At 43.5% G+C, this 26,485-nt stretch overlaps 1 protein-coding gene across 7 annotated transcripts in view; it reads left to right on the forward strand.

Annotated features, from left to right (window-relative positions):
- The window catches only part of ATXN1 (ataxin 1), a 399,864-nt gene that overhangs the window by 198,086 nt on the left and 175,293 nt on the right, over positions 1-26,485 (forward strand). For all 7 annotated transcript variants that reach the window (XM_057554755.1, XM_057554756.1, XM_057554757.1 and 4 more), the window contains one exon: positions 10,871-10,928. The gene's annotated coding sequence lies outside the window, so the exon portion shown is untranslated. The remainder of the gene's footprint in view (positions 1-10,870; positions 10,929-26,485) is intronic.

The following is a 26,485-nucleotide window of genomic DNA, read 5'->3' on the forward strand; positions in this document are numbered from 1 at the left end:
AATCTGCAAACGCTACAAACCAGGGCTCCTCTCTTCCCTCCAGCCGGTTATTAAACATTTCCCTGTTTACCAATGGCTTTAGCTATCTAAAAATCTGGTATATATCCTTGCCCTGAATTTATTTTATTCCTCCAGCATTTTTTTTTCCCCATGTACACATTTCCCTTCAGTGCTTTGAATTCTGTGACAGGAACTGTCAAAAAAAAAAAGGTTACAATAGAGATGTGTGCCCTTGAATGAAAATTGCATTTTACATCATGTTGGCTGAAACTCTGATAGTCAGAAAATGTTGTAGTTAGTTGGGATATTTGGGACTCTCTAATGGCCATTCTGGATAACTGAGTTAGAAAATGACCTAGCCTTCCTCCTTGTTTTGGGTGGGAGAAGATCCGTCATCACCTGAGGGTGGTCGTCAATGTCATATATAAGCAACGTGGCTGTAGGACTTTCCTCCTTCCTTATGGTTGGGTCGACTTGAAAGAATCTTCCTTTTTCTTATCAAGAATTATGGGAAGAAGTGGTGTCATTTTCCTTCAGCTGAGAAACCATGACTCAGCATCATCCTGCTTGTAGTAGGTAATGCAGCCCTCTATTAGCTTGACTTCAGCAAGGATGTAAGGATACCTGAGTAATCCCTGGAAGAGCGCTATGCAAATACGGACAGTTTTCATGAGGTCACCTCTTGTGCATGGTCTATGGTATTGAGCGTTGTGCAGAATTAGACTCAGAGAAGCTTACGTTTCAAGAGAGTTAACTAAATAGTGGTCAGACACCTGTGACCAAGGAGAGTGGGGTTAGGGAGGCCACCTTCTCTTATCATAGCTGGAGATTGTAGGTTTTCACCGTCATCCTAAAAGACAGAGTGGCTTTGCCTTACTTACAGGGATTTCTTTTACCTTTCTTTGCTCTTTCCTATGTCCCTCCATCGAGTAGATAAACTTTCCTTTTATTCTTACCTGTCATTGACTATACTCCGGATTCACGATCATATTGAATCTCTGAGGTTGTAGCATTCAGAAGAGAATATTGCAGGTATTCTGGCCATATAACAGATCTTAGGTGCCGAGTTCACTCTGAGTCAGTGTTACCGAAAGTGGGGTCGGGCTATTTGCAGCCACTCAAAAGCCAATAAAGAGTCAAGGTTGGTGGAAAGGAAAGTTTGCTTTATTTCGGAGGCCAGCAACCGGGGTGGGGGGTGGGGGTGGATTCGTGTCCAAAGGCCGACTGTCAACCCTGCCCTTGACAGTCAGTGGGCAAGAGCTTTTAAAGGGGGGTTTCAGGGGTGTGTAAGCAGAAGGAGGGGGCTACATCAGAAACAGCACATGCAGCTCTGACCGTCATCTTCAAATTGGTCATGGGGTGGTCTGATCAGCGTCATCATGATTGTTTGAAGTACAGTTAATCTTCAGTTCCAAGGTCGGTCTGTTCCACTTCCTTGAGGCCAGTTCTCGGAATGGTGGCAGCTTATGTCATGGCTACAGGCTGGTCGTCATGTAGTTAAACTTCTTCCACCTGGTGGGGTTTCAGTATCTACAAAACAGCTCAAAGGATATGGTTCAGAATATTATCTGTAGCCCTTGAGGAGGAACTAAAGGTCCTTGACTACGCTTAACGACTAAACTGTTATCGTTTGGTCCTATTTGACTGTTTGCCTTTGCTTCTGCATTTTCTCACTTCTCTGATTAAACTTATTCTTTGGCTAAAGTTTTTCAACAGACAAAAGGCAGGCGGAGGACATGGGTGGGAGAAGGACCATTGGGTCCTGCTCTGTTTCAATAGGAGCCCTCATATTCTCTTCTAGTCCAAATGATCCCTAGATGTGGAGGCTGTCAAATTGTAATTTTCAAGCCTGGTCGAAGTTCCTCAGCTGCCTCCTGTAAACGAGCCCTCTCATCATGGCTGACTTGGGACCTCCTTGGGATAATCTGGTCCAAAGAGATCACCTGAAAATCTCCCTTAAAGGGCCGAGTGATCACGACGAGGCTCTCCTTTTTTTGAAATCGTGGTAAAATATACATAAAATGAACTTTATTATTATTTTATTTTATTTTATTTATTTTTTATACAGCAGATTCTTATTAGTCATCAATTTAAATTTATTATTTTTTAGTGTACAGTTCACTGACATTAAGTACCTTTACATTGTCGTGCAGCCATCTGCACCATCCATCTGCAGAATGCTTTCCATCTTCCCAGACTCAAGCTCTGTACCCGTTAAGCACGAACTCCCCACATTACCCCTCCTCTGAGCCCCAGCAGCCATTCTACTTTCTGTCTATGAATTTGATGACTCTAGGTACCTCATATAAGTGGAATCATACAGTATTATGTCCCTTTGTGACTGGTGTATTTCATGTAGCATAATGTCCTCAAGGTTCATCCATGTTGTAGCATGCGTCAGAATTTCCTTCTTTTTTAAGGCCACATAATATTCCATTGTGTGTACAGACCACATTTTGTTCATTCACGCTGGAGTGCTTCCACCTTTTGGTTTTTGTGAATAAGGCTGTTGTGAACGTGGATGTATAAATGTATGTTCAAGTTCTTGCTTTCAGTTCTGTTGGGTATGTACCCAGAAGTGGGATTGCTGGATCGTATGGTAATTCTATATTTAATTTTTTAAGGGACCATCATACTGTTTTCCACAGTAGCTGTATCTGCATTATTTTATGTTCCCACCAGTAATGCACAAGCGTTGCAGTTTCTCCACATCTTGGCCAGTGAGTGTTGTTTTCTGGTTTTGTTTGTTTGTTGTTTTTATAATAGCCATCCTAAGAGGTGTGAAGTGGTATCTTATTATGGTTTTGATTTGCCTTTCCTTCATGATTAGTGATGCTAAGCATTGTTTCATATGTTTGTTGGCCATTTGTGTATCTTCTTTGGAGAAACGTCAGTTCAAGTCCTTTGCCTGTTTTTAATCAGGTGGTTTGTTTCTTGCCCTTGCACAGGTGTCTCCCTGCTTGCCTAGATAGGGCACTGCTTCAGGAGACTACTGAGCACCTATGAAGGGTTCTCTGGGGCAGCCTATTCCCTTTGCGAGTGTGTCATGCAGAGATAAATGCACAGGGACTTGCCACTCTGAAAAACTCCATCTGACATTGAAAGATTTGCCCTTCCTGCTTATTGTGAAGGAAGTTCAATGGTGAATGCTGCAGAAATAAGCCAGTCACTGTTTTTGGATAGCGTGTGATATTGTCATCTGACTTTTTAATAAGTAAAAATAAAATCTCTTTTGGGGAAAAGGAGGAAACAGAGACTCTGTCTTTTATGTTTCCAGTGTAACGATATTCTAGACCAGGGGTTGACAAACTCTGGCCCATGGGCCATATCCCACCTCCATCTGTTTTTTTTTTTTTTTTTTTTTAAACTTTGGGTTTATTTATTTATTTATTTATTTTATTTATGGCTGTGTTGGGTCTTCGTTTCTGTAAGAGGGCTTTCTCTAGTTGCAGCAAGTGGGGGCCACTCTTCATCGCGGTGCGCGGGCCTCTCATTATCGCGGCCTCTCGTGTTGCGGAGCACAGGCTCCAGACGCGCAGGCTCAGTAATTGTGGCTCACGGGCCTAGTTGCTCCGCGGCATGTGGGCTCTTCCCAGACCAGGGCTCGAACCCGTGTCCCCTGCATTAGCAGGCAGATTCTCAACCACTGCGCCACCAGGGAAGCCCCCTCCATCTGTTTTTATAAGTAAAGTTTTATTGGCACACAGCCATGCCCATATGTATAGTATTGTCTATGGCTGCTTTTGTGGTACAATGGCAGAGCTGAGTGGTCTTAACAGATTGTCAGACCCTCAAAGGCTAAAACATTTGCTGTCTGGCCCTTTACTAGAAAAGTTGCTAGCCCTTGACTATTCTGGACATTTAAGAGGTACCATTTTTAAAACATAACATAGTGATGTTGATGGCTGACTGTTCACTCTATACTGGAGCAGTTTGAGAGCTGTAAAGCTCACATAGCTATAAGATAGTATGGCTTTTGAGAATTTACTGAACTCCAACTTTGTGTCCAGAACTGTGTTCTTTAATTAAGCCTTTGTTTTTGATTGGGGCAGTAACTTTCGCATCAGGCATCACAGGGCTGCTGCCCAACGTGACTGAGATGTTTCTAACACAGGCAGCACTTTTTAAAGTCATAGTATCTGACACTTGCCTTTCCCCTGTGATAGTCCCTGTTTATACTGAACCTTGCTGAAGTAGCTCTGATCTTTAGCTGCAGTGAGAAGAGTTAGACTGCTGGCACATGGCCCTGAAGTGTAGAACACAGAAAACTTGCTGCTTTCACCCTAAAAATAGCATCCTGCTTCTTTTACCCCTCCCTCCAAGCCAGAGGTGCAGCCTTGCTAAGGCAGTGATGGCCAATTTTGGAATTTAGAGGTACTGTTGGTTTGCTGATTTTGTTCTGCCTTCTCTTGAACCTTTTGGCCATTCATGCAATGAACTTATGCTGATTACTAGAAGAATGGTGATGGTGTATGGGTACTGACTTTGAAGAGTTTATACAGTGTGTTTTGGCAATTCAAGAATATTAAATTTGAACAATTATATATAAAACCCTTTGAGATCATTGGAAATTCTAGACCTGCACACACACATACACTCATACTCACCCACAAACACAGACACCCAGGAAATCAAAAAGCCAGGAGTGACATCTACCTGAAGTGACATCTACATCTACCTGTGTCACTTTCTCACACAGGGTGGCAGGGTAACCATTTTGTACAATCCAAATAGGATCTCAATAATGGATGAATCTGGTGAGACCCAGTAATGGATGAATCTGGTGAAGTGTCACATTTTGCTGTAGATATAATATTTATCTAAAGGCAAAATAGAGTCCTTATCCCATTTCATAGAGTCTTACTGCCCCGACTGTTCATGAAGTGATAGGCGTTGGTTGTAATAGTGCCGATTTATTGAAAACTTTGTAACCATTTTCCTTTACTTTTTGAGAAGGAAAGCTGACTTCTTTTTTTCCCCTGTAATCTAATAATCAGTATGTTTCTTCCAGATCTGGTTCTCTAACCTATAGTGATTTTAATTACTCCCCTTGGAAACCATTCCCAAAATACTCTCTCCTCCTTAAGTTACAGGCCTTAATGTTGAACGTAGTCTGGTGAGAATCCCTTTGCAAATGATTTTCTTCAGTTGATATGAGGACAGTATTTCCTTATTTTTGTTTGTATGTTTTTACTCCCTATGAACAGATATCTACTGAGTTTCATGGTATCTATTTACAATCATCTTTTCAATTTGTAGACAAGTTTTGGAATTCAGATATTGCCCTTAGAACAACTTGGGGGTCATTCATGCACTCAGTAAGCATGCCTTCTTATTTATGGTCCGATGAGAATTCATTAATTTCTGCATATTTTGATTGTCTACTATATATGCCAGGGCTAGATGTTGGGAATACAGAAATAAATGACATAAATTCCTTGCTGTCAGAGCTGGGCTACAACTGAGTGGAGGAGATGCATACCCACAAAAATTTACAATGGAATTTGATTGTAGAGATGTGTACAACATGCAATATTAAGTCTGGGGAATTTGTAAGCCTACTTAAGTCTTTCTATTGAGTTAGACTGTGGACAAATGTATCAAATGAGAAACACATCAATAATATTTATTTACTCTGAGGTAGTAAATGGAAAAGTTGAACGAAATAAAGTGCATTTATTATAACCAATGGCATGCAGCAAGGCCACTGCCCTTGTGCCACTATTGTTCCTGCACATTCTTTGTGTTTGGGTCATTAACATTGCGTTTAGGTCAGATGAGAGTATGTTCCATCTGCCACGCTTTGATAGCTGAAGTAAAATGCTGATGGAGATCATTTAAGATCATCTCTGTGCTGTTGATTGCATGCTTGTGGCTCATAATCAGAATGATGCGAAGTAATTGTTAGAGCGACTTGCCGAGGCTACATTTTGTGTCATTGCAACTGTCAGCACTTTGGTCCTGCTTCTCTGCCTGAAGAATGCTTGCCCAGCACCTGTTGGATGGCTACAGCATGACCTGTCACTCAATGTTGTGGGTGACTTTTGTTCTAACATCCTCACTTGCTGCCCCTGTATATTTTATAACCTGAAAAAGAAATATCTACTTATTTAGTGGAAGCAAGTGCTGTCTTTTGTGTTTGACAGAATGCTATGTACTGGGACTTCCATGTAGAAATCCACATGCACATTGCCATGGTGCTCATCTCTTTTCTCTTTGGCCTTGAAACCCAGACAAACCTCGCTTCGAATTCTTGCCTTGTCACCTACTGGTTATATGACTTTGGATAGGTCACTTGTCTTGAACCTTGTTTTCGTTATCTGCACAATGGGACTGACAGAACCTGTTTTACAGAGATTTTGTGAGGATTAGAGATAATAGATAAGAACTTGTCGGCATAATTAGCCACCCACTAAGTGTGGTAGGTAATATTAAGGAATCCAGTGCTTACTTAGGATGACATTATACAATGGCAAGACAGAATTTTCCAAAGTCAATAGTCCAAAAATATATTGTAAGTGTGGAATGGAGAGTATCAGTCCAGTTTTCCTGGCTAGGTCATATTTACCAGAGACACACAATCAGATGGGGACGTTAGAATCTAAACCATCATTTTCCATGGCTGGGTCTGCTCTACAGAATGTGCTCCGGGCCATCGCATGTGCATCATCAAAGGATGCAAAGGTCCCTTTGAAAGCAAATTTAAGAATGTGTATCATTAGGTTTCCCTGCATAAAAGAGACGTTATATAGCACACAACACAGCCTGACCATGTGGTTCTCTCTCATGGAGAAAGCAGTGACCACAAGAGAGTGAAGCAAAGCAAAAATTCTGTCCCTGTAAGAAGTTCATGGTTAGATCTAGGAACATCTCACAGACTCCTGAATTGTACCATAAAAAGAGATCTGTTAAAAGTAGCTCAGTCCATATTCCTTGATACAGTAAAGTCCCTAGTGGAAGTTGTTGAAGAGATGCTTTCTCTGATTGCATCCAGTGCTAAAATTTAAGGTCTGAGTTCTTATCTCCCAATGTTGATTCTATTTCTCATGGTCAAAATAGAACCGTAGAAATCTCTTCGAAGAGCATGAGCCCCACCACAAATTGTCACTTTCTTTAAAAATTGCGGAAGCTGGACAAGGCATGAACTTTCGTTGGAAGTTAGCATGTGGAGGAGTTATCAGCTGGTTTCACAAATCAAACTCTATGTTTCTCCACTTTTGTTCTCTCCAGGATTTTCCACTGGTATCTGATTTGGCATTTCTCTGCTGCCACAGTATGTCCTGTCTTTCTTTCTCTGCTGCTCCCTGGCAGTCCCCCACCTCCTGCCTGCTTGTAGGAGCAGTGTTGGCAATACTTTAAAGGGTTACATTCATAACTGGAGGAAGAATTCGCTATAAACATTTTGCCGATTGTGGGGATACATTCACTTCCCCAGCCTCCCCCCAAAGGTAGTATTTTCCTGAAATGATGCTAGTCAGTCACAGTTATAGGTATGGTACAGTTTTCTCAATCAAGGACAACGATGTGTCATACGACTCAGTTAAGCTGCATCACATATGTTTTTACCAAACCAACCGTTCTCTTTGAGAAGGAAGTTAGATTAGAAATGTTGAGACTACATAAGCATTCCAACTCTTGATATCTTCTAAATATGGTAAATTCTGATTTTTTTTAAGTTTTCAAGTTCATATAGCGTGATTACAATTTTTAGGTTCACTCAAGGGTTTACAATTTTCAGTTTACTTTTTTCTCTGTATCATTAAGTCACTCCACCATAATCAGACTGAAAAACAGGGACACTTCTTGAACTTCAGACTTACCATTTCACCCTTGAAATATAGGCATTTCTATCCACCAATAGCCCTAGTCTTTAAAATGTTGTCCCCTTTCAGTATACTGGATACTCACTGAATATTGTGATTTGTGATATTATTATTCTGTGGTATATGTACTAGTTTGTATTCTTCTCAGCTACACGCACTCAAACCAAAACAATTTTTTGTTATGACTTCTGGTATTTTTTTTTAAATATTTATTTATTTATTTATTTGTTTATTTTGTCTGCGCCGGGTCTTAGTTGTGGCATGCGGGATCTAGTTCCCCAACCAGGGATCCCTGCATTGGGAGCGCAGAGTCTTACCCACTGGACCACCAGGGAAGTCCCCAAGACTTCTGATATTTATACAAGCTGCCTTTCTTCCTTTTTTTTTTTTTTTTTAACATCTTTATTGGAGTTTAATTGCTTTACAATGGCATGTTAGTGTCTGCTTTATAACAAAGTGAATCAGCTATATATATACATATATCCCCATATCTCTTCCCTCTTGCATCTCCCTCCCTCCCACCCTCCCTATCCCACCCCTCTAGGTGGTCACAACAAGCTGTCTTTCTGACTCTTAACGAAAATATAGAAGCAAAAGAACCACACACTACCCCAGGTGTAGTCATTTCTCACAAATGTGGGACACTGATAGATTATGTAAATTCAGCAAATATGCATTTAGTGGTTCATTCTTTCAGTGCAATACTCTTGCAGCTCTGAAACACTTATGATGGAGATGGATTTATTCATGTTAAAAGAGGTTTACAATATAACAAGTAAAATATTATTAGACTGCAGAACAATACGAATGCTATCATAGAATGTTATGAATAAATTGTATGTATGTATATAATTTTATTTATGTAAGTATATGCCTAATATACTCTGTACACTTGAGCACAGGAGAGAGCCTGGAGCCGTAGAAGCCAAAACGATCAAAGTGATTATTAGTGGGACTTTTGCTGATTTGTATTATTTGGGGTTTTTTCCTCCCTTATCTGTATTATCTAAGTGTTCACAGTAAATGGTTTTACCTTGTTCTCATTTTTCTCACCTCATTTTGGTGGGTGGAGAAAGGGAACACAAGCTCCCACATCTTTGATAAATCATGAAATTATAAAAAAGCCGTGCTCTGTCTTGTCGGTTGTCACAGATCTGTAGACGTGTTGTGCCACACGGCGTTAAAGCGTTTTCTTTTTATTGAGTCTCTCCTGCATGCCAAGCACCGCACTAAGAACCTGAAACATGATGTGAAGTCGGTATTATTGCCGCCATCATGCAAATGAGGAAAGGGTTCTGAGAGTTTGTTACTTGCATTACACAGCTGGTGGGTGATGGAGCTGAGACTCAGGCTCAGATCTGACTCTAAGATCAGCGTTCGGGGTCTTGGTGAATCTCACTGTAGACCTCTTGTCTGCCTTGAGGATGAAAAGGTTAATGTACGCGAGTGGATTATAAAGCGTTGCTTTCAAAAGAAGGTGCTCAGAGATTTTACCAGCGTGGACCATCTTTCACCGCTTGCGGTGTTTCCCTGCAGTGTTTTTAGTTAGAGTGTAAACTTCTCAAGGCAGAATCACGTGGTCTCGGTAGCCCTTAATTCTCCTCTCACAGGCTGGCGGTAGGGTAGGTGGGCTTCCCCCTGGGACTCTGCAGAAGAAGATTGCCTAGAAGATTCTGAGACGCCGGATCTGGGAATCTCTGGCCAGTGGACACATCCTGAGGAGGAGACTTTGCATACAGCCCTAGAGGCCTCAGTGCTCTTTTCCTTTTAGGGAAGAGGAAGGAAAAGCAAGTGGCCTTCTTACAGCTGGAGGCTGAATCCCCCATGCTCTGGGATTGTGTGAAATTTGCCAGTCTCGGGAGCTAGACTAGCACTGCCTTACCCCCTGCTGAACCTGCAAAGGCATCTTGAAAACAGTCTCTGGAAATTTTTAAAAACTTGGATCTTGAGCTTAGTCCCTTATGCGATGCAGATTAAACGGTCTGTGGCTGTCACACTGCCTTATCTCCCTTTGTCTTCCAGGCTTCCTCTTCCAGTGTGCCCATCGTCTCGGTTCTTTCCCACACTTTATCTCAGGCACTGTGGCTTCCTCGCGGGATTACTCCGTCCGCCTGATATGTGGCCCCCGGCGCCTCTGTGCCAGTCCACGTTCCCGTAGGAGCTTGATTATGGATCCCCTTGGGATCGTGGACTTCAGTGGGGGATGCCTGGAGTTGCGGGTGCCCCATTTTGGGAGAAGGCAAAGTGACATGATGCGATGCTCCGGTTACTATGAAGACATCTTCATTTAGCTCCACTGTAGAGGTGCAGACACGACATTTTTAAAGATCCACCTAAAAAATGATTTCCCAGGCACCACAGTATATGTGGCGTATATATTGTATGGTCAGGGCATTCAAGATGGCTGTTGCCTTGCTCTCTACGTCCCGTGCTCGACCAGGCTCGGCTTCACTCACATGACTATCCAATGCTCCTAATTATAGGCCTTAATCAGTAACTGCCTACGTGCTTGCCCCGCCCTAGCTGCTGGTTTCCCTGGTAACCGATGAGCCCACCTGGCCTCAATTCCCCCTATAAATGGTAGCCTCCCTCTCCGCTGAGGAGCTGAGAGTATCGCCATGTCCTGCGCACCGTCTGCCGTACACAGTGGGGGTGTCTCTCCAGGTTCTTTGTGTAGGACCCCCTCGTCCAGTAAATCAGGTGTCTCTGTCGCCGTCTGTGGGCTCTCCCTTCCGTCTGGAGGCTGGGTAACCCCAAGGCTCGCAGGCTTGCGGCGCCACGGCGCTCCTTTGTCAAAGGTTCAGACATCTCGAGATAAGAGAATCATGCGTGTGATTATTTTCTACATATTAATTGTTCAGAGCTCCGTCTTTCAAATTCAAGTAGTCAGCCAAGCAGTGGGCCGTCCACGTTCGTCAGACATGAATTGTGCACCTAGTAAGTACCAGAGGGCCAGGCGCTGGGATTTCTTCTCTCTCCGGCCTGCGTACCTGTGCTGATTTAGGGGACGGATTTAATGTTTTATTTTTAATCTCTTTCTCTTCCAGGTTTCCAAAGAAATTAGTCCGTTTTCTGGGTGAAGAGAAGCCAATCTGTTTTCACAGGGTGAGTAATCCTTTGACTCCTTTATATATATATTTTTACTCACGTTACTTAGTAAGCGCTCATTCTCTGGGAGTTTTCTGCTACCTGGAACCAAGAGACTCTGTACTCATTACATTTCCTCTTCCCTTTGGAGGGGAGGGTTTCCCCTGGTGTTTTTCTGCCATTTCTTTTGGCTGTTCACAGGTTTTGTCTCTTCTGAGTTGTTACCACCGTTACTATTACCTTGTTCAGCTTGCAGACGGGATGAGATAGGAAGTTTCTTCCCCCCCCCCCCCCCCCCCCCGCCCCAGTGGCTGATGCACAGAAACACGGCCGTGGGCAAGGAGAGCTCATTCATTTTGTTCATGTGACACACTGTTTGTTTTAACACCACGACAGAGAATTATAGGATGTGAGCACTAGATGGGATGTTGTAGCTCATCTAGCAAAGTCCCTATGTACAGATGGGACAGCTGAGGCCCTGAGGGCTTCCCCCCAACCCCGGCATCTGAGCCTAGATTATGAGAGAGGCATTTAACTCTCACTTGCGTGGGGTCATGCCCTCCCCCATCACAACCCCACACAGAGCTGTCCTTTGAATCCCAATACCTTCTGGGGATACAGAGTTGCAGGCAGTTCAACCTGATGTAATCCCAATAAACTAATACTAACCTCCCTCTAAGGCAAGTGTCAGGAGTGATGGTTGTCGCTACTTAACTTTCTAATAATCACACTTGGTTACTACCAAGAGAGGTTGATTGCATGGAGGTACCCAGAACGTTTCCATTTTGGACCTCATCTGAGAGGGCCTATTTTTTTTTTTGTTTCCTTTGTGCCTTTCCCAAACCACCGCATTTGCAATGCCCCGTCACGTGCTGAGACTCGGTGGTCCACCTGCTTTGCAGCTAGACGCCGAGGTGCACCTGCAGGTGCGTGCTGGCCAAATGCAGAGCGGCACGCCCCCCCCACTCAGGGCTGCCTGCACCTGCAGAGCGAGGCTTAACAGGTTTCTTGCATTGCTGTGCAAATTTGGCCCGCAGTCATAGACTCTCGGAGAAACATTTCTTCACTAAAAAAAAAAAATTACGCTTTGTACATGAGGGTGCAGTTGTGGGGTATTATGGCAAATATACAAATATGGGATCCCAGAAGGTGAACCTACCTGTGGTTCTTTCGAGATGCCTGTGCCAGACCTGGCTCTGGATCATGTTCATTTAGGTTGATGATCTAGGTGCATTTATTTCCAAAACGTTCCATCTCCTCTAGAGATTGGCCTAAGTGTAGTATTGAGAGCCTGTGTCCATTATTTTATCCCACTTGTCAACTTAATCACTTTATCTTAACAAATGGGGGCTTCTCTTCTGCCCTTACTGGAGTCCTTGTAAAGGAACTTGACTTTCCTGCTTATCAGGGTACAGAGATAGTCTGCTTTCTACCAACACACCGTATGGAATTTAGAACATGGATTGCTGATTCGCTGAGAGACCGCCCGCCTGCTTATTACTCTAAAATTGATCTCTCCTGTCTCCACATACTCCGTGTGCGTGAATTGTGCATTATTTGAAGTGTGAGCGTGAGGGTTTCCATTTCCTCATCTTATCCAAGAAAAGCCCAGAAGGTTTATCCCCAGAGCACACCAAAGTATAACATGGGACACTGAGGTCTGCTGCTGCCTAGGGAATCAGAGGGTCTCTGTGGAACTAAGAGATTGATAAAGACTAAAGCAAGACACAGTTCAGGGCCTTAGGAAAGGGGGAAAGTGCTAAATTCCTTGCCTATTTTGTGCTATTCTTTAAGTAAAGAGTAAACTGGTAGAGAGGGGCGTGAGGTAAGAAATGGTAAAGCGATAAAATAAGGACCACCTGAACTCACGCCGACCACTTGTGGCAACTTCGGTTTCCTGCTGGGTCGTAAGTAGTTTGAAGTCGACAGTCAGGAGGCATCAGATCATTATCCCAAATACTACAAGCTGTTTGCTTTTACCAGTTGGGGGAAAACTAAGCACACACTGAAGCCGTGAGTTTTCGAAAAGCAACTCAGAGGCTGATCCCCATACCTTGGGCTTGTACCACACAGGTCCGCATGCTGCACGCATGTCCGCCTTGTAAAAACATGTGTCGCTGGGCTCCAGCTCATGGTATGCGGGGTGGCTGGACCCGGGAACAAGGCTGCTGTTGTTTCCGAGCTCGAACAGTGCTCGGCCTCGATGGTGTCCCTTTAAGGGAAATCTAGGGAAATGCTCTTGCCAGCGCTGGGATTTTATTTGCTAGAGGCCAAGCAGCAATGGCATGTGTTGGTCCCATAGCAACATGTCTGTGCAGCCAGAAAAAATATAATGACTATGGCAGCCAGTGTATCCTGGGCAGGTTGAGCACAGCCCCGATGCCTCCTTTTATTTTCCACCTTATCCTGGCCTGCCTTTCCCCTCCTGTAGAGAGTGTGGGCTGCTATCTCTGCTATTAACACTTGCCTCCTGTTCCCACCGAGCTGGGGACTCGATGAGGAGGAAGGCGGTGTCTGTAGTAAAATTCTGCAGGCCCCCGAGTGTGGCAGCAGAGCTGGCAGAACCTCCCTGCCTCAGCAAAGCCAGGTCAGCGGAGAGTCTGTCCTTTTCATCATCCCTGTGACCAAGCAGCCCTGGCAGGTGGCTCAGTGGGCAGAGTACTTCCTGTATATGGTGGTCAGCTGCTCCTGGCTCGAAAGTGGGCAGGGAAACAGAGCGGTGTGAGATCTAGGGAAACAGAGGACCCGTTTAATGTGCGCCACAGGGATATGGAGGAGACCCCTCCCGGGGCAGAGTGCAATGCCAGGCACGGTAGGGCTGCACCCAGAAATCAGTGCCCGTGGCACACCTTCTAGGAGCTTCCACCAGGGAGGCAGTTTCCCATTTCAGTCTCTCCAGTGGTGGGGGGCTGAGGTTTTAACATTTCTCTGATGTTTTCTCATCTCTAAGATCCTCCATGAAACCATTATAATCACTCTTGGTATCAACAGATGCTTTTTTTCCCCCGAACTCCTGAAACATTTAAAAAATCTTTACCATCTATTTGACATTTGGTTTGTATTTCCTTTTTTAATACATAATGCTTTGTGGGCCTGAACTGTCTTTCTAGGTAGAGGGTAAGGCCTTCAAGGTCAGGAACCATCTATCTTTCTCTTCATCTGTTTTTTATTTTTTTTCTCTAATGCTCAGAACTGAGCCCTGTAGATAGTAACCATACGTTAATATTTCTTCATGATAACATTATAGTCTCATCCAGTCTCATAAGGAAGCTTTGAGGCAAGTGTGTAAGTATACTGTGTTCTTTTAAATTCTTCAGAGAAAAGATAAATTCAAGAAATTCTTTAACTGCTGTGGTTTTAAAAAAACATGTAGATATGAAATCACAAGGTAAGAATATCTAAAGACTTCACATTTCCTCTTCTTCCTCTTTGTGGCTACTGACCATGACCTGTGTACCATAGGGTTTCACAGTGGCACTGAAGTCATCCCCCCGCCTTCTTCTCCCCCAGTATTCACTACTTCGGTTGAATTAGCCTTATTATGCCTTTTGGGCCAGGCCTCTCAGCCAAACCCCTAGCCATGTCTTCGGAGCTATTAAGTAAGAGATTGGAAGGGTTTTTCATTAAGGTGACAGGTTTGATAGATTAGGATGGTGGTTCCTAATTTAGTTTTGAGGTCTGTTGGAGGAGGGAAGGTTTTTATTGTATAAAAACCTTTATCTTCAAAGAGTACTCTTCCCTTCCCAAGTCCTGAGCCAACTGAGAACCAAGACAAGTGTAATCATAAGGCAGATGGAACCAGGGTGCACCTCGGTGACTGATGACAGTTAGCTGAGTTAGAAGCTGTATCTTAGAACCAAAAAGAGCTTCCCAACTCATTCTCTAGTCTGGGCCCGATCACAGTCTACCTGCAGGGAAGTTTTGGGTCTGCAGGCCACTGTCTGCGTGAAGAAGGAAGGAAAAAGAGACCCCAGTTCTATGCACCACCCCCACCCCTGTGCTCAACATTTTAACTCTACCCAGTGGTGGATTAACCCTACCCAGTGGAGTTAGTTTCCCGAGGAGAGGCATGGTCCACGCTGGGTTTAGCCTCCAGCCAGCTACCTCACTCCACATCCTTGGGAAACAAAAAGGATGACGTAAAAGGCCAGGAGGGCTTCGAGAAAATCCTTCCCATAGAAAACAGAGGAATGGAGTGTGCTGTTGGCCTCTGGCTCTGCTCTCATCTCTCACTCTCCACACTTTGGTCCCCCGTCTCCCTCTGACCATCTCACCCACTGGGTTTTCTCTGTAGCTCCTTGGTTCGTATATGTTTACTGGTTTATTGTTAGTCTCCTCTTTTAGAACGTTAGTGAAAGCAGAAACCTCATTAACTGCTGTATCACAGTACTTAAAGATATACACGCACATAGGAGGCATTTGATTAAACCTTTGAATACATAAATAAATGTTTTTTGGGTTTTTTTTTGTTTTAAATTTATTTATTTATTTATGGCTGTGTTGGGTCTTCGTTTCTGTGCGAGGGCTTTCTCTAGTTGCGGCAAGCGGGGGCCACTCTTCATCGCGGTGCGCGGGCCTCTTACTATCGCGGCCTCTCTTGTTGCGGAGCACAGGCTCCAGACGCGCAGGCTCAGTAATTGTGGCTCACGGGCCCAGTTGCTCCGCGGCATGTGGGATCTTCCCAGACCAGGGCTCGAACCCGTGTACCCTGCACCGGCAGGCAGATTCTCAACCACTGCGCCACCAGGGAAGCCTAAATAAATGTTTTTATGCCTCTTTTCACATTTAATTGTCTGGATGTCCTTGTGCCCCATCTTGCCTGGCACATTCCTATTCATATCATAACACTCAGTTCATCTGTCAGTTCTCTGTGGAATCTTCCAGCTTCCCTTCTTCCAAGGGGAAGGAGCACCTTTTTGTTTGTAACCAGTTGCCAGGAGTTGTGTGTGTGTGCATGCATGTCTGCATCTTCTTTGAGTGTGTATACCTGTGTGTGCTCTCTTTCTGGATCTGGTTCTGTAACACTTCAGTTCACTTATTTGTTTATATATTTATCACCTTTCCTGGATTATAAACTCCTTGGGAACTGGGAAACCCCTTATTTGTCCCTGTTTCTGTAATATCTGCCATATAGTAGGTGCTCAGTAAATATAAATGATATTAGCACTCTTTACCACATGCCAGGTACTGCTGTGTCTTAGTGCTTAAAACAACTTTCTAAGTACTTCCATGTATTAATGTATATAATCCTCACAACAAGCTTACCAGATACATTTTTAACTCTCACAGATAAGGAAACTGGGGCATAGAGAGTTGAGGTGACTAGCCTATGGTCTCACAGCTAGTCTGTTTCTATAGCTGTTACTGTCTGCTGATTCTCAGAGAAGGACCGTATAGGCGGACGAATGAATGACTAAATGGGAACCCTAGAAGCCCAGATGCATATCGTTAAACAGGGCCACAGTAAGAAATGATCACCAAGCCAACCTGTGATTAGCCATGGTTGATGTAGGTCCCCAGATGAATCCCTAAAGTTTTATAGTAGCTATTGTGCTTAATTCCTAATTATCCATGCCAGCAGAGTGGTATTAGTTAATGAAAGTAAATAATTGTCATTATATTTGGGGGATTATTTCTTAATGGGGAAATTGTTAAATCATCAATTACGAGTTACAGTTGCTCTGTGTAAGGCTCACTGCTAAATTTGGGGAGAAATGGGAGGTCAGAGGAAGTGAGTTGGAGGGTGAAAAGGAGAACCCAAGAGTATAAACTAAGGTTGTCGTGTTTAACAGGCTCTTGCTTAGTTGAAGAGGTGCGATGACAGGTAAAGTTAAGGAAATCAAAAGAAGTAAAGGGCAGTCAATATGAGAATGATCACGAGGCATTATTACACATGGTTAATTGCCAAATGGTGATAGTAGAGGAAAGGAAAACCATCGTGTTAGGATAGGATGGGCCTCATGCTTCAGAGAGTCAATCCTAAACTCTCACTGGCTTAACCAAGGAGAAGTTTCCTTCTCCCCCGTCCAGCGTGTGCTGTGAATCTGGCCCTCCACGCATGGCTCCCCGATGCAGGCTGCATGGGTCTTTTCATCCTGCCATCTAGAGACCTCCCTGTGATCACAGGGGGAGAGAGAAAACTAGGAGAATTACACCAGCGATGAAATGGCTTCAAAGCTTTGCCCTGGACAGGGCATGTGCCACCTGCTATGTCCTAGACAAGGCATTCATTCAGCCTTTTATACATAAGCTCCCACCTTTCCAATCCTCTCATGCCTTTTTGTATTTCTCCCACCCAGCACACTGTAGGTGCTCCATGAATTATCTGCAGGGTGAAGGAATGAGTGAACGTAGCGATGAATTGTCACTCGTGACTGATTGTGTTTATAACAGGAATGCACGTGACAGCCCCCGAACCCAGACTTGGAAAAACTAAGCCTGGCTTGAAGATGTTGATTAAAATGAAAAGAGCATTATTTAAAAAAAAACAAACAAACAGAGCTGACATTGATTAGCCACGGTGAGTGGAAAAATCATGAAGACATGAACAGATTAAATCCAGTCTAGCTGGTGGTTGAGCTCCTGATGAAGCCCAGCCTTTCATGCTTCAGCCCTGTCTCGGCCCTGTCACTGTCTGTCCCCAGCGTGAAGTTCATGTGTTACCTGGCGCCAGGTGCCCTTCTAGCCTTGTTCCTCCTGAACCAGGTGGAGATTACTGTCCTCATTTTAAAACGAAGCAACTGAATTAAGGAGAGGTTAACCTGTCCAGGATGCTGCCGTGATTCCAGCCCAGGTGTGTTTGACTGCACCGCACCGTCTCTCCCCCACGTCGGGCTCTCTCACATGTGGGGTCCTGGGGTCTGGCAGACGACAGCATCCACCTCCAGATCCATGGAGAGAAGGGGGTTCCAGACAGGGGCAAAGCATGGCTGAGCCAAGCATAGCAGCCGAATGTGAAAAGTAAGTTGGAAGCTCTGTGTGTGAATCAGTATGGAAAGCGGTGTGCTCGTAGAGAGGGGGGCAGATTGCACTGGAAAGGTAGGGAGGGGTCACAGCACGTGTGTCAGACCAAAGAACAGGGCCTCTCAACCATGTCTCTGTGTGTCGTATTTGATCAAGAGAAACCTGAATGCTGGGAGTACCAGTGATCACAGCCACTAACAGATTCCTAGAAAATGGGGCTTGTTTCTGGTTTGGGGGTGGTGGTCGGTGGAGACGGAGGGGCCCTGCCTGTCATTGTTTTAATGTGGGCAGGGCAGTGCTGTGGAGAGGGTCCTGAACGGAGGGTTCATAATCACTGGAGATCTTTCGGCAAGCTGGTGATGGGACCAACCATGTTTCAGTGAGATTAGCTTTACAACTGTGTTCACGGCCCAGGAGATGGTGGGGAGAAAACCAGAGACGGGGGCCCTGGTTGGCAGGTTATTACAGGCAAAAGGAGATAAGACTTTGAAAACTTGGGAGCATTATGAAGGGACAGATGTGGTTGACACTACAAGGAAAGAATTGACCAAAACAGGATGATTGTGTAGACGTAAGAAACAAGGGGAGGAGTTGGAGGTAACTGACTTTTTGAGCCCAGGTGGCTATTGAAGGTGTCCTATGTTATATATTTTTTGAGCTTATTTTAGTAACACTGTTGTTCTGTGAGTTGAGACTTCTTGGGTAGAATTGGGGGTAGCCTTAGACCAAGATAAGCCCCCTTTGAGTAACTGAGTATCGTCTTAACCCCAACCTTATCTCTTCCTGCCCTGCCCTCCCCAAGGTTTAGGATCAATTCTCTTTTTTTTTTTTTTTTTAAACATCTTTATTGAAGTATAATTGCCTTACAATGGTGTGTTAGCTTCTGCTTTATACCAAAGTGAATCAGTTATACATATACAATATGTTCCCATTTCTCTTCCCTCTTGCATCTCCCTCCCTCCCACCCTCCCCATCCCACCCCTCTAGGTGGTCACAAAGCACCGAGCTGATCTCCCTGTGCTATGAGGCTGCTTCCCACTAGTTATCTATTTTACATTTGGTAGTGTATATATGTCCATGACACTCTCTTACCCTGTCACATCTCACCCCACCCCCTCCCCATATCCTCAAGTCCATTCTCTAGTAGGTCTGTGTCTTTATTCCCGTCTTGCCACTAGGTTCTTCATGGCCTTTTTTTTTTTTTTCTCCTTAGATTCCATATATATGTGTTAGCATACTGTATTTGTTTTTCTCTTTCTGACTTACTTCACTCTGTATGACACACTCTAACTCCATCCACCTCACTACAAATACCTCCATTTCATTTCTTTTTATGGCTGAGTAATATTCCATTGTGTATATGTGCCACATCTTCTTTATCCATTCATCTGTTGATGGACATTTAGGTTGCTTCCATGTCCTGGCTATTGTAAATAGAGCTGCAATGAACATTTTGGTACATGACTCTTTTTGACCTATGGTTTTCTCAGGGTATATGCCCAGTAGTGGGATTGCTGGGTCATATGGTAGTTCTATTTGTAGTTTTTTAAGGAACCTCCATACTGTTCTCCATAGTGGCTGTATCAATTTACATTCCCACCAACAGTGCAAGAGTGTTCCCTTTCCTCCACACCCTCTCCAGCATTTATTGTTTCTAGATTTTTTGATGATGGCCATTCTGACCGGTGTGAGATGATATCTCATTGTAGTTTTGATTTGCATTTCTCTAATGATTAATGATGTTGAGCATTCTTTCATGTGTCTGTAGGCCATCTGTATATCTTCTTTGGAGAAATGTCTGTTTAGGTCTTCTGCCCATTTTTGGATTGGGTTGTTCGTTTTTTTTTGTTATTGAGCTGCATGAGCTGCTTGTAAATCTTGGAGATTAATCCTTTGTCAGTTGCTTCATTTGCAAATATTTTCTCCCATTCTGATGGTTGTCTTTTGGTCTTGTTTATGGTTTCCTTTGCTGTGAAAAAGCTTTTAAGTTTCATTAGGTCCCATTTGTTTATTTGTGTTCTTATTTCCATTTCTCTGGGAGCTGGGTCAAAAAGAATCTTGCTGTGATGTATGTCATAGAGTGTTCTGCCTATGTTTTCCTCTAAGAGTTTGATAGTGTCTGCCCTTACACTTAGGTCTTTAATCCATTTTGAGTTTATTTTTGTGCATGGTGTCAGGGAGTGTTCTAATTTCATACTTTTACATGTACCTGTCCAATTTTCCCAGCACCACTTATTGAAGAGGCTGTCTTTTCTCCACTGTATATGCTTGCCTCCTTTATCAAAGATAAGGTGACCATATGTGTGTGGGTTTATCTCTGGGCTTTCTATCCTGTTCCATTGATCTATATTTCTGTTTTTGTGCCAGTACCAAACTGTCTTGATTACTGAAGCTTTGTAATATAGTCTGAAGTCAGGGAGCCTGATTCCCCCAGCTCCATTTTTCGTTCTCAAGATTGCTTTGGCTATTCGGGGTCTTTTGTGTTTCCATACAAATTGTGAAATTTTTTGTTCTAGTTCTGTGAAAAATGCCAGTGGTAGTTTGATAGGGATTGCATTGAATCTGTAGATTGCTTTGGGTAGTAGAGTCACAACCAAGATTACTCTACCCAGCAAGGATCTCATTCAGATGTGATGGAGAAATTAAAACCTTTACAGACAAGCAAAAGCTGAGAGAGTTCAGCACCACCAAACCAGCTTTACAACAAATGCTAAAGGAACTTCTCTAGGCAAGAAACACAAGAGAAGGAAAACACCTACAATAACAAACCCAAAACATTTAAGAAAATGGGAATAGGAACATACATATCGATAATTACCTTGAATGTAAATGGATTAAATGCTCCCACCAAAAGACACAGGCTGGCTGAATGGATACAAAAACAAGACCCATATATATGCTGTCTACAAGGATCAATTCTTAAATCAGCAGCAGAGTCATCAGGCTGCAATTTCATCTCCGTCCTGGCCCTCTAGTGGAGATAATGGCTTAAACGTGGGCCGTTTAAACATAGAATTAAATGTTGCAGCATCTAGCCCCTGATGAGAGAGGGCTCACTGTCCACGCCATGAGAACTGTCTTTCCTGCTCGTTTGCCTCGTTACCAGCCTCAAGCTCCCCATGGCTCTGGGAAACACGTGGCAACATTTTGCTGGTTGGTCAAGTTTTTGCAAGCTGACAATTCATCTGAGCTTCACGAGGCCACTGCACGTTGCTTTCTTGGTCGTTTTAGTCTGACAGGAGAGTGCCAGTTTTGATAGAAAGGAGAAAGAAGGCTGATGCGAGAGAGGGGGAACGTTTTGCATTCCCATTTTACTTTCTGGGACTAGTCGTATCACATTTCATAGGCGCCTGTCTCTAGTGGCAGAGGACAGTCTAATGAGAGAAGCTAAATTGTATGCAGTTCACACACCTCAACCCTTAGCTCCCAAGAACCAGAGTGGGTGCTGAGTCCCTGGGATTCAGGAGTCCATCAGCCCCAGGTCTCTTTTCCTTGAATATAGACTGGAGTTGGAGAGATGCTAGCAGGGGAGAAGAAAACTCCTAACCTCCTGCCTTTCTTCTCTGCTTTCTGTGTGGGTCTGGGAAGCTGGCGCCTCTGGCCAGAGATGCAGAAAGTGTGATAGAGGAGGAGGGCTTCAGGTTGCCGTCCCTCTCCCTGGAATGCCCTTGGCCCTTCTGACACTGCCCTTGGTGGGTAGACCTTCCTGCTTGCCCTAGTTGACAAGTGAACTGCTCTTCTCTATGAAAGCTTTTGCCCCTTCTCCAATCTGAGCAAGGAGTAGGGCCCTGCTTCGAGTGGGAGACACTTGGCATTCCCCATCATTTCAAGCCCTCTTACCAGCCCATAAAATTACTACAGTTTGTTAGATTGATTGTTAAGATTCCTTTGAAATAGCAAGATGATCGGAAACCTCTATCATGTTTGGGATGGGGGAGGGTGTACATTGAAACAGAAAGGCTGAACTATTTATAGATTGTGATGTATTATGTTTCAGGGAGAAGGTGGAAGTCAGCTTTGTTCCCCATCTTGTATAGTTTCAAGAGTAGTTTCTCACTTGTTACTAGAAGACTGTAAACATTTCGAGTCTCCAGTGATATCTATATTCTTTTGATGTACTTTGCAGAGAAACTCAAGCAGGAACAGGCTTCAGAGTAAGCTAACTAAAGCATCGTGGGCTTTTGATCACTTTCTATTAGCATGAACAGTAATCTCTGTCCTGTCGGATTTTGTTTGAAAGGGCGTTTGCTGTTTAATGAAGATAAACATGTTGCTGGGTATTTTAATATGTCTTCTCAACTCAGGGACTGAAAAATTCATACGTGAGATTAGCCCTGTTGCCAGAGAGGGGATTTTCAATGTCCCAAACATTTCTCTAGCCATTGGCTGAACTTTCGAAATGTGCTTGTGCTAAAAAGAACAGATACTGAACAGATATGTCATTTACAAAGCCTTCTGTTTCAATGTTGAGTCCCAGGGGCCTTTCAGCCACGTTGTTGCTATGTAATATTTGGTCAAAGGAAACCTGAGTGTAAGGAGGACACGTGATCACAGCCACTAACAAATTCCTAGAAAGTGATGCTTGTTGTTTGTTGCTGGTTAGAATGGTGGCCGTGTGGGGCAGGGGGTCTGAGCCGCTTTTCTTGTCACTGTTTTAATGCATATTCTGCTGTTGCTACTGACTCCGGCTTTGGCTCTTGCTCTGACTTGCAGGAGGGAGAGTGTAACTGCTCTTCTTGGTGTCTGAAAACCTACGGGGAGAAATCTGAGAAGGCAGGTCGCAGGGCCAGCCATAGACTTTGCTCAGCCCATTCTGTTGCTCTTTGCTTGCTGACATATCGGGAGAAAAAAAAAAAGGCTTGGGTTCTAAAGTTGATTCTGTCTTAAGAGAAGAGTGCCTTTTAAATGTTTAGAACTTGGAAATGCTGTTTTTAAAATAAATTTAGTATTTGAAAAACAGGTGTCCAAGGAGTACAGATTCCTAATTGAAAGAGAACAGTAAGCAAAGCAGTTGCTTCCCTGTTAACGTAAAGTGCATTCCTTTCCCATAGAGTTGAGGGGAGGATGGGAGATATGCCTATTGTCGCATGCAGCTGTCTCCAGGTTCTGTGACCATTGTAGATTCCATGGCTCCACATTAGAATCACTTGTGTCCTCTGCAGGAGTTATTTAGGGCCACGCAGACAAGTGGTGCTTTTTCTGAGGAAGGGGGACCGTGTATTAAAACTCTGTAGTAAAACCTTTCCTATCAGCCTGGGTGGCAGAACTTCCGAGGGTGAGAACATTCCTGTCGCCGTGAGGCTGAGTGGAGGGGGTGCCCCGTGTGTTCTGCTGCCAGCTCATACCTGGCTGCCTTGGGGCATCCTGTCCCGTCACTAGACTTACTCTCGAGTCTGCACAGAGATCAGAGGGGCCTGGTGAGGAGAAAGATGGGAGCAAGGTCAGAGCCGCACACTTAGCAGCTCAGGTGCAGGAGGAAGCCAGGCCACCTGGGAGGGTCCTCTGGCGGTAGGTCAGCCACTCAGGCAGCGTGGTGGCCTGAGACTGACCTTCCCACCCCTGCTGGTGCTCCTCAGGGTCGATCCTGTTTGCTCCAAGCCTCTGCAGCCTCAGGTCTCTGTCCCCTGCTCCCTGAAAGCCACTTCTGCAGCGGGTGTATTAATTTGAATTTCTGAGAATCATGAGTGAGCAGTTTGGAGAAGAAGGTAGATGCTCCAGGCTTCTTGTGTGGCTGGGATGGTTGTGAGAGAGAAAGGAAAAGTGAATAAAGGAAATCAAGGACCTGCAGGCAATGTCATTGTCAACCCCTAGTCCTGCAATAGACTCGAGCTTTATTCACTTAGCGTCTCTTGGGTTACAGGACAAAGGAGGTTAGGGATAAGTCCTATCATGGAAGCTGTTTGATGCCTGTCCATTTATGAGGGGGAGTGGACGATAGAGGCAGGTGCCCTGTAAATTCCCATGCACGTTTTCTCCTGTTCGAAGTATGAAGTCAGGATAATTTGATTCGCGTGCGGATGCCCCCTAGTGGCCAGCACGGGGCCCTTGAAGAAGGACGGTCCCGACTGCCACGGCCTCCCATCCCCAAGGAAATGAAACACCCACTTCACAGGAGTTGAGTGTCACATCAAGTCTGTATTTCCTTACTACGCTTTGTCTACCACGTAGGAAAAAAATCCAAAGTGTTGTTACAGAACAGAGGAAGAAGTGCTATTGCTACACCAAAGGAGGAGAACTCTTAGGTCTGTAGCACATCTATATTATAAGTCTACTGGATGTGACAGAAGACTCTTTAAAGCTTTGATGTAAATATTTTCACGGCCAACTGATGCACTAAAGGAGAATTATACTATTGGCAATAGTGGGCAAGTCCTCTGCTGGCTTCCTACCCTTAAGTAGACAAGTTTTATAAAACTTCGGAATTTTCCCAGCCATTTAGTTGGCCAAGGCAAAATTTGTTTTCCTCACGCAGAAGGTTGATATATATAGTTAACCTTCTGGTTGCTGACTATAGAGCTTTAATATAGTCTTATATAACGAAAGCCTTATTCACTCATGATTATCTTCTGAATGAATTGTGTAAATTCTGTTTCTGATGAATTTTTTTTCTAGTCAGTTCAACCAGTCAAATTTGAAATGAGTGGCTAGTGTGAGCTTGATCAAGTGCATAGGAATCACCTGGGGGTCTTGTTAAAATGCAGTTTCTGACCCTCTAGGGCTGAGGTGAGGCCCAAGATTCTGGATTTCTAAGAAGCTCCCAGGTGATGCCAAAGACCGCACTTAGAGAAACAAAATAATAGTTGAGTAGCAAGGTGGTAGGTGATGCAGTCTGTGTCCTCCAGAATCTTATGAGCTAAAAAGGGACTGGAAAAAGTATACAAGTAATTAGGGCATAAGACAGAACATAATGAAATATACAGTGAAAGTAAAAACATGCTTTAGGGAGTTAGAGATGGAAATGATCACTTCTGATTGGGAAGATCTGGAAATTTTTCATGGAGAAGGTGATTTTTGAAATTGGAGTTGAGTTTTGGGTTAGTCTGCAGCAGTGGTGGGTAGGGGTGGTGAAGGCAAATGAGTCAAAAAGCATAGATTCTGGAAAATGAAGAGTATGTCCAAGGAACAAGCAGCAGCCCGTTTGCCTGGGGTGGGGAAGGTATGAGATACAGTTGGAAAAGTAAGTAGAAGTGATACTATGGACTGTCAGGTAGTGTAGGATGAGAACTCTGGACTAAAATCAAGTAGATTTTAGTTTGTAGATTTTCTGATGATGCCCATTCTAACTGGTGTGAGGTGATAACCGCATTATAGTTTTGTTTTGTATTTCTCTAATAATTAGTGATGTTGAGCAGCTTTTCATGTGCCTCTTGGCCATCTGTATATCTTCTTTGGAGAAATGTCTATTTAGGTCTTCTGCCCATTTTTTGATTGGGTTGTTTGTTTTTTGAATATTGAGTTGCATGAGTTGTTTATATATTTTGGAGATTAATCCTTTGTCCGTTGATTTGTTTGCAAATATTTTCTCCCATTCTGAGGGTTGTCTTTTTGTCTTGTTTGTAGTTTGCTTTGCAAAAGCTTTTAAGTTTCATTAGGTCCCATTTGTTTATTTTTGTTTTTATTTCCATTACTCTAGGAGGTGGATCAAAAAAGATCTTGCTGTGATTTATGTCAAAGACTGTTCTTCCTATGTTTTCCTCTAAGAGTTTTATAGTGCCCGGTCTTACATTTATGTCTCTAATCCATTTTGAGTTTATTTTTGTGTATGGTGTTAGGGAGTGTTCTCATTTCATTCTTTTACATGTAGCTGTCCAGTTTTCCCAGCACCACTTATTGAAGAGACTGTCTTTTCTCCATTGTATACCCTTGCCTCCTTATAGATTAGTTGACCATAGGTGTGTGGGTTTGTCTCTGGGCTTTCTATCCTGTTCCATTGATCTATATTTCTTTTTTTGTGCCAGTACCATATCATATTGTCTTGATTACTGTAGTTTTGTAGTATAGTCTGAAGTCAGGGAGTCTGATTCCTCCAGCTCCGTTTTTTTCCCTCAAGGCTGCTTTGGCTATTCGGGGTCTTCTTTTGTGTCTCCATACACATTTTAAGATTTTTTGTTCTAGTTCTGTTTAAAAAAAAAAAATGCCGCTGGTAATTTGATAGTGATTGCATTGAATTTGTATATTGCTTTGGGTAGTATAGTCATCTTCACAATATTGTTTCTTCCAATCCAAGAACATGATATGTCTCTCCATCTGTTTGTGTCATCTTTGATTTCTTTCATCAGTGTCTTATAGTTTTCTGAGTTACAGGTCTTTTACCTCCCTAGGTAGGTTTATTCCTAGGTATTTTATTCTTTTTGTTGCAGTGGTAAATGGGATTGTTTCCTTAATTTCTCTTTCTGATCTTTCATTTTTAGTGTATAGGAATGCAAGAGATTTCTGTGCATTAATTTTGTATCCTGCAACTTTACCATATTCATTGATTAGCTCTAGTAGTTTTCTGGTGGCATCTTTAGGACTCTCTATGTATAGTATCATGTCAACTGCAAACAGTGACAGTTTTACTTCTTCTTTTCCAATTTGTATTCCTTTTATTTCTTTTTCTTCTCTGATTGCCA

This window comes from Balaenoptera acutorostrata, chromosome 10, assembly GCF_949987535.1.
Source record: "Balaenoptera acutorostrata chromosome 10, mBalAcu1.1, whole genome shotgun sequence".
Taxonomy (NCBI): Eukaryota; Metazoa; Chordata; class Mammalia; order Artiodactyla; family Balaenopteridae; genus Balaenoptera; species Balaenoptera acutorostrata.